The sequence below is a fragment of the Dipodomys merriami genome, unplaced genomic scaffold (genome assembly GCF_024711535.1).
Source record: "Dipodomys merriami isolate MVZ:Mamm:240054 unplaced genomic scaffold, mDipMer1.0.p SCAF_294, whole genome shotgun sequence".
In the NCBI taxonomy this organism is placed as follows: Eukaryota; Metazoa; Chordata; class Mammalia; order Rodentia; family Heteromyidae; genus Dipodomys; species Dipodomys merriami.
The window spans coordinates 643,982-657,963 of record NW_027204426.1 but is presented as its reverse complement, the minus strand read 5'-3'; the positions used below and the strand labels follow the sequence as shown (position 1 = coordinate 657,963).

General features: G+C 40.1%; 1 long non-coding RNA gene across 3 annotated transcripts in view; it reads left to right on the top strand.

The window, feature by feature from the left end:
• LOC138839135 (uncharacterized) overlaps window positions 1-12,172 on the top strand; it is a 61,746-nt gene extending 49,574 nt beyond the window's left edge. The window contains exons 2-6 of one of the 3 annotated variants that reach the window (XR_011375865.1): window positions 1,077-1,277; window positions 2,776-2,857; window positions 4,781-4,969; window positions 9,885-10,583; window positions 10,870-12,172. This is a non-coding gene — a long non-coding RNA (uncharacterized lncRNA). Of the gene's footprint in view, window positions 1-1,076; window positions 1,278-2,775; window positions 2,858-4,780; window positions 4,970-9,884 lie in introns of all 3 variants that reach the window. The other 2 variants (XR_011375863.1, XR_011375864.1) reach the window with 2 other exon arrangements.
• The last annotated feature ends 1,810 nt before the right edge of the window (window positions 12,173-13,982 follow it).

The following is a 13,982-nucleotide window of genomic DNA, read 5'->3' as shown; positions in this document are numbered from 1 at the left end:
GGGACCAGATGTCGGCCCCAGGACAAGGTCAGTGGTCGTAGATAAAGAACAGACAGTACGTGTTCCTCAGTTCCCATTTAGAAATTCCCCAGACAGGACCTTGAGATAACGACCACCTGGCAAGACCACAAGCTAAGCCAAATGTCAACCAATCATAGGCCTGTAACCATGTAAACCCCCCTTAAACCAACCATGGGCCAGTCATTTTACAAAATTTCCCACGTGGCAAAGTGATTGTTGGCGTATATGATGACCTTTAAATGAACCAATCATGGGATGCTTTGTGTTATGCGTTAATCTTGTGGTTTTTGCCTTTAAAAAAGGGCTTGTAACCACTTCTCGGGGCTCCCTGTCTGCTCGGGACAGAGAGTCCGTTTGTGCAAACGTCAAATAAACTCCTCTTGCTTATTGCATCTCCCGGCCTGGAGTCTGAGTTTCTGGGGCGCCCTCCCGTTGACGAAAGTATCCCAGGAGTCTGGGGTCTTTCAAAAACATTAAGCATGCCAAACCATGGGTTTCCATTGTCCTAGTAGAAGTTTAGCATTCTAGGATCTTCCTTCTAGGTAAGTCTATTCTTGGGCCCTCATATGCATATGCTCACAGAAGTGAATGTCTCACAAACCATGGAACATAGTTGGCCAATGATGATTAGCTCACACAGAGACTCAAGAAGTTTGGGTCTGTAGCCTTTCTGAGAGGCCTTGGACTAGGTACTGTGGGCAACATTGACAGTAATTCCTCAGAGCAATACCACTGGCAGCAAGTGAGCCCTGACTACTACTTAGCCCTTACTAGTTCTCCCTCGGGTATGAACACATGAACAAACCCAGTTTAGCTTATTGCACAGTGTCCTCATCAATGAAATCATTTTGAGCCTAGGAGAAACTCTCCATTTGAAAAGCAGTACACATAAGAAGCAGATGATGGCCCACACTCAAATGCTTCAGGAGAACAGAGTGTAAGGGTGTCTACACAGTTGGGAAATAGGATTCTGAGGGGTAGGAAGGGATGATTTTAGATAGCAAACTTAGAAGTAATTATACGAATTCCTAACCTAACTTTCTTCTGCCCCTCAGATTCAATTCAGGAAGTGGTGGAATGTTTATAATCACAAAATGGAGTTTTTAATCCCAGGCCCAAACTTTAGGTGTTCTTGTTACGTCTTCACACCTGCCACTGATGTAAACAGTCAGAAGGGCAAAGGGGAAGGGAGCCCCTGCACAGGAATATAAATGGAGCTTACAAGCCACTGCAATCTCTGACTTTCTATGTTGAAGGTAAGATAAAAGGCAGTTTGAGTTTCTAAGAACTCAGTTTCTAGGCTACATGGCTCCTTCAGAACTTCTTTCCCTCCTCCTGTGTTTTGAGAGCAACAGTTAGTACAGTACTTCTGTCTCTTAGGGGCAATCTTTCTCTTCACACAATGCTTAAAGTAGACAATAGGTGGAAGCTGCCATTAAATAAAAAAAGTATGAAATCAGGCTGGGAAGATGGCTCAGTGGTAGAGCGCTTGCCTTGCATGCATGAGGCCCTGGGTTCAATTACTCAGCACCACATAAGCAAAAAGAAAAAAGCCGGAAGTGGCGCTGTGGCTCAAGTGGTAGAGTACGAGCCTTGAGTTGAAGAGCTGAGGGACAGCGCCCAGGCCCAGAGTTCAGGCCCCAGGACCGGACCGTGCCCTTCCCCAAAAAAGTATGAAATAGCACACAGTGAGTGCTTCCCCTGAATTCCTGGACCTAACAATCTCTCATTTCTGCAAGGCAAGCACTCTACCACTGAGCCACCTTCCCAGCCCCCAATTTCTCATTTCTGAAGAAAAAATGATAATGGGTGAGTACTAACAGCCTCCATTGCATGGTGAGCTTAGAACACTTTTCCCAAGGCAGGTTCTGTCCAGGTATTAGGATGGCTGAGATCTACTGGATCAATGAACTTACAGACAATGCAAGACAGAAAAGTCTAAGAGACTGAGTCTCAAAAGAAGAAACTGGACCAAACTGGAAATGGAGAAATTCAGAGAATGTTTCTCTGAATACAGACAGGGTAAAATTATAACAAAGTTCTAAGTTGTGGCTCATTAGTAGAAACTATCAAGTCAAACCTCATTAAAGCTAAAAATAAAACTTATAAAAATAAAAAAAAACTATTTGGATTTCAGTACTAACATCTATTTTAAGATGTGTGTGTCTGTGTGTGTGTGTGTGTGTGTGTGTGTGTGTGTGTGTGTGTGTGTGTGGAGTCTGAGATTATGTATGGGACAGCATTGGTTCTTAAAAATCACAATATTGACGCTGTCCTTTAGGTTTCCAATTGAAGTCTGGTGGTGTTCTAGCTCTACCAGTTGAAACACACAATTCTCAATTTCTTCTGATTAACTGCAGATAAACATGTAATGGATATGTCAAGCTGGGTTGGTTTCAGTTGTACTCTGTCGATATTATGTTCACAATGAACTATACCACTGTGGACAGGGACAGGAGGGAAAATCAGAGACAGAGAGCAAAGGAAGGGATGAGATTGTCAAACCAGAAATGAACTCATTACCTAATTTACAAAATTAAAAATCTGGGTTGATGATTCTCTCCTCCAGTTTTTGTAGGTGCCCTTAAGGCCCATCGATGGAGATTTTGAAGGTTAACTTATATGATAATTAATATAGAGCCAGAATCTCTTAAGAAATTTTATGAAAAGCATTTCATCTTAGTACTGGTTTCTCTTTGAGTGGTGATTCTATATGTTGTTGGCAGAGCTAATTTTTTTCCTTCTTGTCTTTAGTACTTGTCAGGTGTTGAAATCCTTCTTAAAGCTTTGCAACAGAAGTCTGCTATATCTTGGCACCCTGCCCCTAACTAAAATGGTAATCAACGTTTGAAATTAATGTACTTGATATGAGTTTTATTTATTTATTTAATTTGTTTTTGGTGGTGAACTCTGGGCCTGGTCGCTGTCCTTCAGCCCTTCAGCTCAAGACTAGTGCTCTACCACTTGAGCCTCAGTACCTCTTCTAGCTTTTCTGCTTAGGTGGTGCTGCAGAATCAAACCCAGGGTCTCGTGCATTCAAGATAAGCTGTCTACCACTGATCCACCTTTTCAGCCCTTAGGAGTGGTATTTTTGTGCACGGATCTATCAAGCAAATCTATTTACCAAATGTGTTTATTTGCCACTATACATATTCAAAATTATGAATTATCTGATTTTTTAATGAATAAAACTGTTATCATTGTTACCAGAAATTGTTTGTCTCCTCATGCTGTAAACATGGAGGAGGCATTTTAAACTAAAACTACAAAATAAATTTTAAGATCTTGGTGTTAACAAATGTGTCCAGGTGTTGTTACATTAAACAGAGAATTCAAAATGGTTTTTCTTCATGAATACAGAGATCAAAGTTCTTATAATACTTTTTTCAAAATGCAAATTAAAGGGAAAATCAGTCAGGAGGTAAAATTTATATTGAATGTAAATTTTTAAAGAGGAAAAGAAGATCCTAGATGGCAGACTAAAGACAAAGCAACATCAGAGACCTATATGCTCAATACTAAATAAGAAGCTTTAATTGAAAAATTCAGCTGGAATGTGAGCATCAGGCAAAGGCAAGCAATCAGAGCCTACCACCAACAAAGAAACACCATAATGTATATCTCAGAAAAAGGAAACAAGTTCAGACCAGGGCTCAACATCCTTATCCTTGATTTCAATGATACACATACACCCCCCTACACACACACAGAAACACTCACTCACACACACACACACACACACACACACACACACAAGAATGTATGCAACAGCTCAACCTACTCACCTCCATTCAACATGAATCAAAGATCTTCCTGTAATATCTGAAACTTTAAAAGTTTCAAGTCTTGTAAATAATTGATAACAGATGCATAAGCAATTATTTTCTGAATAGCATCTGCTATGAAAATGAGAGTTCATGATTGTTATAACTACTTAAACATCTCTGAATCTCAAAAGAATTAAACTAGAGACAATCCGAATTTGGGGACTATATTTCTACCAGCTCTTCTGCAAAGGCTTAATAAGAAGTTATGAAATCTAAACTTAAATACCAAATCAATACAATTAATAATTGTGTAAGTGAAGTGAAAGACACTGATCAGAGACCTATGCTGTCTCCAGTTCTCAGCCAGCTGCACACTGTGGCACCTTTGATTCTGCTGGGCCTGGCCCACAGTTGTATCCCCAGAGCAGTGATCCTGCTGGGGTTGGGGCTGGGAGATTTGTGGAGAGGAGGGGTGGCCACGGGGGAGGCCAAGCTGGGATTGGGGGTGGTGGTGGTAGGGAGAGGATGGGAGGCCCTGGCAGAGGCTGGTGAAGGGAGGAAGGAGGCAGTAGCCCAGTGGCTCAGGAAGCAGCAACTGCAAAGGCAGCTGGGTTCTGGGGAGTGTCTGTGAGGTGCAGAGTTTGGCCCCTGGGGTCTGGTGGCTGGGTGAGGAGAGGAAGGAGTCTCAAATCCCACCTAAACAGACAATGAGAAATGAGACAACCAGTGGCTGAAGAATTACAAGAAGAAAGGCAGGGACTTGGGACTTGTAGGTAAACTCTGGGGGCGGGGAGGACAGCAGTGTTGGACAAGTGGTAGTCATGCCTCTCTGGAGGCTGTGGGCTTGGCCTCACTCTTGCCTTGAAGCAGGCACCGTATAATTCTGCCTGGAATCTTTAATAGCAGCTTAGTTTAACCTTAAAGTCTAATTTATTTGCTTTGTTTTTTTTTTTTTTTTTTTTTTTTTTTTTTTTTTTTTTTTTTGCTTACAGTAATAGAAGAATTGGTGGGACAATCTGAAAGGATCTCTGGCTTCTTATTTTCTCATCACCCTGAGGTACAACCTGTGTGCTACCAGCTTAGATGATGGGACTCTGAAATTCTGGAAAGCAGATGCACATCATAAGGCCCCATGGCTTTGGGATTTCTCACATTCTTTTTAAAATGTAATTGTTACTAAGGTGTGTACAGTGATTTCACAATTCATGTAATGTGTACACTTGTCTTGTAGACAATGCCATCCTTTCCTGAGCTTTTTCCCAGTTTCTGTTTTTTTTTTTGTTGTTGTTGATTGTTTTTGTTTTTGTTCCTGACCTTCAGCTTGAACTCAGGATTGGGTGTTGCCCCTGAGTTTTTTGTAATCAAGGCTACTTTACCTCTGGAGCCCCAGCTCCTTTTATGGCTTTTTGGTTGTTAATTGGAGAGAAGAGTCTCAGAGATTTTCTCACTCCATCTGGTTTTGAACTGAGATCATCAGCCTCCTGAGTAGCTAGTATTCTAGGCCTGAGTCCCCAGTGTCCAGCTACTAAAGTGTTGGTTTCATCCTTCCCTGTTTGTGTTACAACTTTCCTTAACTCTTGGCACTAATACTACATATTGCTTGGCTCAAATCTGAATCGGTGGAACATGCTGTATTTTGAGGAAGGCAGGAATAGGAAACTGTAGGCCATAGGGACATATAAGCTAAACAAATCATTGGGAACATGGCATAAAGACAAATAAGTTTATTGCCAGTTGACTGTGTCATGTCTTTACTGTTAATTCTGCATGGCCTGTGGATGATGTTATACATATCCAAATGGTCATTGGCAGAAATAAGGTTTCTCATCCTGTTCTATAAACAAAACAAAAACCAACCAAAAAATACTACCTATGAGTCCAGCAATTTCCTCTAATTAGAGATCAGTATGCCCTAGTTTATGAAAAAATATCCATTATTCAAGTGCTGCTACTTTTTCTAACCACAAATATAATGAAATATGTAGTTGTCTGTAGAATTGCGTATGAACACCATCATTTTAATTCACAAAAAATTCAGACATTTAAATGTTTATTTATCTATTTTTTGTCAGATGTGGGGCTTGAACTCAGTGCCTGGGCACTGTCTGTGAGACTCTGTGCTCAACATAGTTAGCACTCTACCAATTGAGCCACAGAGACACTTCTGACTTCTGAGTTGTTAATTGGAGGTAAGAGTCTTATGGGTTTTTTTCTTCCTGAGCTGACTTAGAACTGTGATCCTCAGATCTCAGCATCCTGAGTAGCTGGGATTACAGGAATGAGCCACTGGCACCTGGCTTCAATAGTCATTTTTAAAATGATGAAATGCTTGGTGCCTCTGGCTCACATATATAATCCTAGCTATAGTTAGGATTACAGGTATGAGAAACAAACACTAGGTGTGTGTTGTTCATGATGGTTTATATTGGCATGTTTTGATATTGTTTGTTTCTTATACTACATTGCTCTTATTTTTATTTTCACCTAGGTGGGGGTGATAGGTACTAGCCAGTGTTGAACCTTCTTTGGTTGAGATGGAGCCATGTGGAAGTTCTTGCCTATGGCATGAAATTGAAATCCTCCAGCTCTCAGCTCCCAATGAACCTGGGATGATAGATGTATTCCATCACGCAGAGCCAGTGGTTGGGGAGCATTGCAGAAAAAACTACACTGGTCTTGAACTGATGTCCCAAATAGCTAGCTTTACAGGCATATGCCTTCAAAACCTTGTTGTATTCAATTTCACTTTGAAGTAGTGTTTGTACATACTTAGAGAGTACAATGATAACACACTACATGTTTAATATATAGAAGTCAATACAATTAGCAGGTTAATCTCCTAAAACATTGAAGCTAATGTATTTTGGTAACCTCCTGACTGTGCTAGTTATTTTAGAATATACCATAAACATGAATACAATGATGATGTGTACTAGAAGATTGAAAGTTTATAGAGATTGAGACAAGTTAGACTATGTGTAGTAAATATATATTTATCCATTGCTGCTCTGAAGTACATTATCATATATTCACTGTGACAATACCATCATATATTCACCATGACAATAATTTTCTTGCAGTGTAGAATTTTCCATTTCATAATCTGCCATCTTTTATCTTTTTTACATTCTCCTTATAAGTATGAATGCTTTCTTGTTTCTTATAATGTTTTGAAATTATTTTAAGATGGAATTAAAATTCGTTGAGTCTACTGTAATTATCTCATTTTGTTTGGTTTTGTGATGCTAAACATTAAGACCAAGGGTGCCTGAAAGTGATGCCAGCAGACTATATCACTAAATTTTATTCTAATTACCTCTTATTATTGTATTTTGATATAGGGTTTTATTGTTGCTGTTTAATAATATAGAGTGTGGTGAAGGTGGACTGAAACTTGCAACCCCACTGCCTCCAATAACAATGCTTTCTTACTAGGATCTGGAAGCACATAATTATCACTCTAGCTAACAGGAGGTTGAGACCTGAGATTTACTTCAGACAGCCTGAACAGGGAATTTTATGAGTCTCTCCTCTCCAGTTCAGTACAGAAAACTTGCAGTGAAACTGTAGCACAATTGGTAGGGCACTACACGCAAGGGAAAAACACTCGGGATTGTCATATAGCCCCTGAGAACAAGCCCTAAAACACACATATGCACAGACACACATTCACCCACATACACACACACTCTCACACACATGTACACAAACAAAATTGCAGGCAATGTTGTACCTTAAATTCTTATCCAGGGGTTGGACAACAGTCCACTTATTTGTGAAGGTTTTCCTTGATTATTTTGAAGGAGGAGGATAGTTCATGGGACACAGATGACAAGACTTTAGTGAGGAATACTTTATAAATGACTAGCTTATAAAAAGAACAGGAGCACAGCTTTTATCTTTAAATAGTACATTCCTTCAACTATAGTATTTTTAAATAATAATCATTGAATTATGAGAAGACAATGCAGCACCTCTTCCCTTCTCCCCTTCCCCTCTGTCATAAAATATGACAAAATTATCAAAAATAGTCTTTTATCTTACAAGAATGAACACTTGTAAAAATGTCTGACTATATGTGTAATGTTTGTTTTTCAATACTTGTTTGATTTTCCCACCTCTAAGTACTTGCCTTTTTTCCAGATGACAGCACACAGGGGCATCAAGAGCAAACAGATTAGGAAACAAAAACCTTACAATGTCCTAGGAAGTAGATGTCAAAAATAGATGCAAGAAGCACATGACAGGCTGAGAGGGCCATGAGACCCGAAATGATTTGTGCATTATGAAAGAAATAGTGACAAATAAGGCTTGGATCTGACCTAGGAAGGGCTCCTTGAGGCTGAGACCATGCCTGTATCTAGGCTTAGCTGAGGATGTTGGGAATTGACAATGTCCACATGTGGATATAGTGATGTGAGAGGGGAGATTTCAGTCTCCAGTTTGTCTTTGGGATGGTCTTATGTGACCAAACAGCTTAGATCATTGGGCTCTGAGAAATGACACTACCTACCTCACAATGGAATAGAATATAGAACTATGAGAGCCAAGCAACTGTAACTGACATTCAGCTCAAGCCAGCTCACTTGGCCTGTGGTGCAGGAACAAGAAAGATGTTCTTGTGTTGTTTTCAAAGTTCAAGAGACTCAGCTCTCAGGCATGAGAGGTATGAGTGCCTCACTCAATGCTGCAGACTTTGGATCAGTGCCAAATCACGAATCCAATGTCTCAGGCCTTTTTTATAAGAAGAAACCAAGGGAATCATAAGGCAACTCAGGCAAGTATAACTATAACAGGAAACCTATCTAATCTCATCCAGCCCACATTAGAAACTTCTTCTTGTGTGCTTTTATATGTGTATACTGAGAAAATATTTACTGTGTACTTTTCAATCCACTCTATTACAATTACTCAATTTGAAGGGTACTCCCACTTTCACATTTCAAAGATCCATTCTTTTTACCACCTCAGTGTGACAATGAATCAGCCCAAACCCTGAATGTGCCTTATAACATATGGATCCTGGACTCAGGCTTGCTGGAAATGCTGGTAATGGACCTGGTCCCTGACTACCAGAAAGGTGATCCCTTCTATGTTGGAAACTTCCTCTACCACTATAGAGAGTGGGGGACAATGGAGCAGTTGCTGGATATTCTGTTTAAAAAGTGAATGTTCCTAAGCCAGGTGCCAGTGGATCATGCCTGTAATCCTAGCTACTCAGGAGGCTGAGATCTGAGGACCGTAGTTCAAAGCCAGCCGTGACAGGAAAGTCCATGAGACTCTTATGTCCAATAAACCACTAGAAAACCGGAAGTGGCACTGTGGCTCAAGTGGGTGAGTGATAGCCTTTAACTGAAGACCTAAAGGATATCACCCAAGCCCAGAGTTCAAGCCCCACAACCAACAAAAAAAAGTGAGTGTTCCTCTTTCAAACTCAGGGTTGATGAGACCCCCTGGCAGAGTATTGGTATACTTGGCACCTTTCTGAGACTGTTTCACTGGAGTCTGATCAAGGAGCTTGGCTAGAGACGAAGAAGTACACTCTCTGGCTAATTCCTTAGGACTGGGCTGCCAGAGCATTTCATTTGCCTCAGAAGCTAGTGGAGCCTTAGCAATTTGCTTGCTGAGAGACCAGCATTAAAGGAATGAGCCCGTGGCATCCAACGTCCACCCTCACCTAGAAAATCACTATCTTGGAGGCCTTTGAAGGAATATAGACAGAAGAAAGGATGCAACTGAAACTTGAATTGGGGGCTTGAGTGCTGTCCCATTTGTAACACTCTACCATTTGAGCCCCAGGTCCAGTTCTGGCCTTTGGCTGGTTAATTGAAGATTAGTGTCTTTGGAATTTTACAAACTAGACTGCGTTCAAACTGTGATTAGTAGAATTAGAGGCATGAGTCATTGTGCATTTATTTGGACAGATGCATATAAGCATCCTCACAGAATTTGCATGAAATTGTGTAAACATTTCTCCACTTTTTGTCTGTCATGTTTACATTACCATGTGGGTCTTAGCCAGTCCCATGTGTGTCCTGTTAGTTCAGAAAAGGAGAAGCATAGAGTTAACTTCCTTCTCTCCTTCCATTGGTACAGATCCTACTACCATAATTGGAAAATGAACAAGTGAAGAAGTAAGTGGATGTTGGCACAAAAAGAAGTTCTGTCCTTGAAAACTGGGTATCTTTGAGGTTTCCGAATCAAAGCCAACTTTCTTCTTTGCACACAAGTTGTGATTTTCACCAGGGGGTTGAGTCTTGGCACTTCAGTGCATAGCAGATTACACAGTTGTGGATGTGGTTGTGGTTTGGGACTCTCATGGAAGACAGGGAGGGCTGTGTATAGCAAGTCAGATTCAGTGGGGAAACAACTTTCTCTTCCTATCACAGGGAGAATTTTAGAGAATTATATTTAAGAAATTTCTAGAAGTGATATTTTGAGGACCATCCTGCTTGCAGAAGTCTCTTCCCACTTCCCAACCTGCAAGTCCTGCAGAAAGAAGCTCTAGTACAAGGCTCAGGATGAGGAGGGTGGAATTTCATTTTCCTTGTCACCAAACTGCCCACAGCATCGTTTATTCCATCCTCCTTATGTGGATGGACTTCTACCCTGATGATTTCTATGAACCCAAGAACCATTGCACCCTAAAAGAACTTACACAGTATGTCAAGCTCAACATGCCCTCTTCAGACCTGCTCTTCCACTTACATATTCTTCTGGACCAGCTGGAGGAACACATGACCCATGAGACCAAGAAAAAGAGGAAGAAGTCCTTGTTTCAATGCCTCAGAGCTTGTGAGTAGGAATGGAACCTGGGTCTCTAGAGATGGGCCTGATTGGCCAACAGCCCTTAGTACTCTCCAGCTTGGCAAAATGTCCTTTTATGGATATTCTTTGCCGGTAATATGTTCTCTTTTTGAAAGAACTTGGAAGTATACATTCAGAAATACCCTACCTTCCCATCAGTGTTCAGTCCAAACTCAAGTTCTACAGCTTCCCCCATTAGATCCTCATGGAAGTTTAGTCACACCTTAACTTCTAGAGTCTACTCTAAGAATCTTGTACCTATTTCCATTCTCAGGTTTGCATCAACATAGAGCAGCTCCTGCAGAACTACAGATAAATAACCTTCAGTGATGTAGTCTATGGGGACTGATGGAGATCAGAAGCCATCACTAATCTCCAGAAAGCATGTGAACATAGAGTTTTTTTTTTTAATTTGTAGAAAGGCCCAAGCAGGTTTTGAGTCCTATGGACATCCCACATGTGATGCAGGTGTACCTGCACCAAGGAAGAAGACGATCCAGAATGTCTTCCATTGATGTTCACAATCCAGCTAGATCAGCTCCAAACCAGTCAAAAAGAACACTTCTTGGTGTGCAGGGTAAATGTGTGCTAATGGAAAATGACCACAGTCTATGTTCAGTGAAACCAATAAGTGAGGTCCAAAATCTAGATTCAGTTGAAGAAAAGGAATCTTTCCTCAAAGAATACCCAGACCAATCTGTCCTCCTGCAGGGGATCCAATTTCCAATTGAGAAATTAGAATCTGTCCCTCTCTGGACTCAGGAAGAAAATCCTGTCTTTAATGAGGAAGTAGATCCCTTTGAGGACTCCGAGGCAGAATTTCTGCTGAAGGCAACTTAGAGGCCAATCTAGATTTAGAGATTCCTTTCCCTCTTCCTGGGAAAATCTTTATTTTTCTTTTTGTCCTGATTGTTGTAAAAGGTTCATTCTATTTATTTTTCTAACTTTATTAAAATGTCAATGTTTTTGATATATTCTAAAATTCATGAATCCTAAATATGTTTCTTTTTAAACCTACAATCTGAAACATCGTGCATACATGTTCTGGGGGGGGGAACAGAGATTGACAGGGGGCTGTACAAGACAGCCTACTGCATATAATGGGAACTGTTAAATGTACAGGGAGTGGCAAGGAAGCAGGTCATGACTGCATGGGGTGATAAGGTGGCTACAAAAGGTCTAGGACATAGCAGATCAGATGTCCTAAAAATCTATTCTGTCAATTGTGACAAATGCCACAATACTTATAGTGGTCTGTGGGATGCTCTTCCAACAGTGAGTTTAAATCTGTATACATCTTCATTGTGCTTTGGGTAAATATGGAAGAAAAATTTGACTCCAGTAATATAAAATATTTGACAAATGAAAATATTTGACAAAATATATAGAAAATATGTATACTGGAAAGTAAAAGCCATCATCAATAGAAGAAAGAAAGTTTACATAGATGAAAAAACACAAAATCAGGAAGAAAAGAAACCACAATTAAATTAGTTATATGTTAATATGTGTTATATTCTTTATGTTATATATAGTATATTATATAATATATAAGATTGAATATGATTTTTCAAACTACAAAGGCATTTAAATTTTTAGTCTAGTATTTTTTTCACAAAACATTAATGTAAAATATTATTGGGGATAGTAGGGATATAATTTGATTATAATTATATGAATATATATTTGTGCATTTCTAGATATAACATTGATTAAAAATAGATGAATAATTATATACATATATTTGTATATATCTGTCTAGGAAGTGAATATAATGAAACTGACTACAGTATGTATATAAAAGCAGCTATGAGTTGAGGCCATGAGACTCAATCCTGTAATCCCAATGATATGGGAAGCTGGGTTCTGAGTTTTAATCTCTCTTACCCCCTTGGCCTTAGATTTTCTGAGGAGGCCTGGGCCTTTCAGTGTAACAAAGAGACACATATGCAGTGGGATCACACTCCCTGACCCCAGAGGAAAGTCAGTAGAAATCAGGACAAGCCTCTTATGTTATGACAGTCTATTCGGTTCCTGTACCAAGATGGCCATCTGTAGAACATAAGATGGAAAGTTGGCATTCCCTCCAAAAGGGTCTAAAAAGAGCCTTCTAAACTATAGTATCTGACAATACTGAATTAAACCTTATTTCCCTTCCCAAGCTGCAAACACATAGAAATATAGCAAGGGCTCAAGAGAGATGGGCAAAGATTTACAAATACATAAATTTACTCTGTTTTAGTAATTCAATGAAAATCATCAAAGGCATGTCTTTAATTTTTCTTTTTTCTTTTTAAAAGGAAATGGAAACATACTCTGAGTGTATCAGGAACTGGGTGACAGTTTGGTTGCTGAATTGTTGAATGCACTCCTGAGCAAAGGAGACACATATATTGGGGAAATTGTGTGGGGTTGGGTGTCCTCACACAGCTTTACAAAACAATAGCCATAACTTCTATGATGTCACAGTCACCTTTGCCATAGCAGCAAATAAGTGTCAAACACTGATTTTTCCCTGAAGTAGACTCAACACCACCAAATGGCACAAAGAATAAGAGGGAATGATTACTAGCCACCAGACTTCAGCTTGAGAAGCTGTCCTGACCAGAAGCTAGGATAAATTGAGCTGGAGAAGGCTAATCTCCATGTAAGGCTCCTGAGCACTAAGGACTAGGCACTATTACAGGTATTGGATAAACAGAAGTGAATATGGCTCTCTCCTCACCAATTTCATGCTGAAAAGAAAACCAGAAATCATAATGATACTTTCTGTAAATCAGAGACACGAAATTGGTGGTTTTGTGGCAACAACTTCACATTGGGGATGGGGAGAGACATCCCTAAAGAGGAGATAGTTGATATGAGAGCCATCATCCAGGCAATTATCTAGGAGCAAGTTTTCTTTCTTTATTTCTTTTTTTGGGTCCGGTCGTGGGGCCTGAACTCTGGGCCTGGGCGCTGTCCCTCAGCTCTTCAGCTCAAGGCTCTACCACTTGAGCCACAGCGCCACTTCCAGCTTTTTTCTTTTTGCTCATGTGGTGCTGAGGAATTGAACCCAGGGCCTCATGCATGCAAGGCAAGTGCTCTACCACTGAGCCACCTTCCCAGCCCTAGGAGCAGGTTTTCCAGGCAGTAAGAACAGTAAGTACATCCCCCATTGATGGAAATGGACCTGACTTGCTTCAGAAAAGGAAAACAGCACTGACATGCTTGCTTGTGAAATAAGAATGGAAGGGTACAATGAAGAAAAGAAAAATCAGAAATGAAGATAGAAATAAATTAGATATATATTGGATGCTGCAGGTTACAAGAAGAAAAGTTATGATTTTAGTTTAAATCTGACGTGACCCACTGGAACCAAAGTAGTCAAACATATGGGTCTCTGGT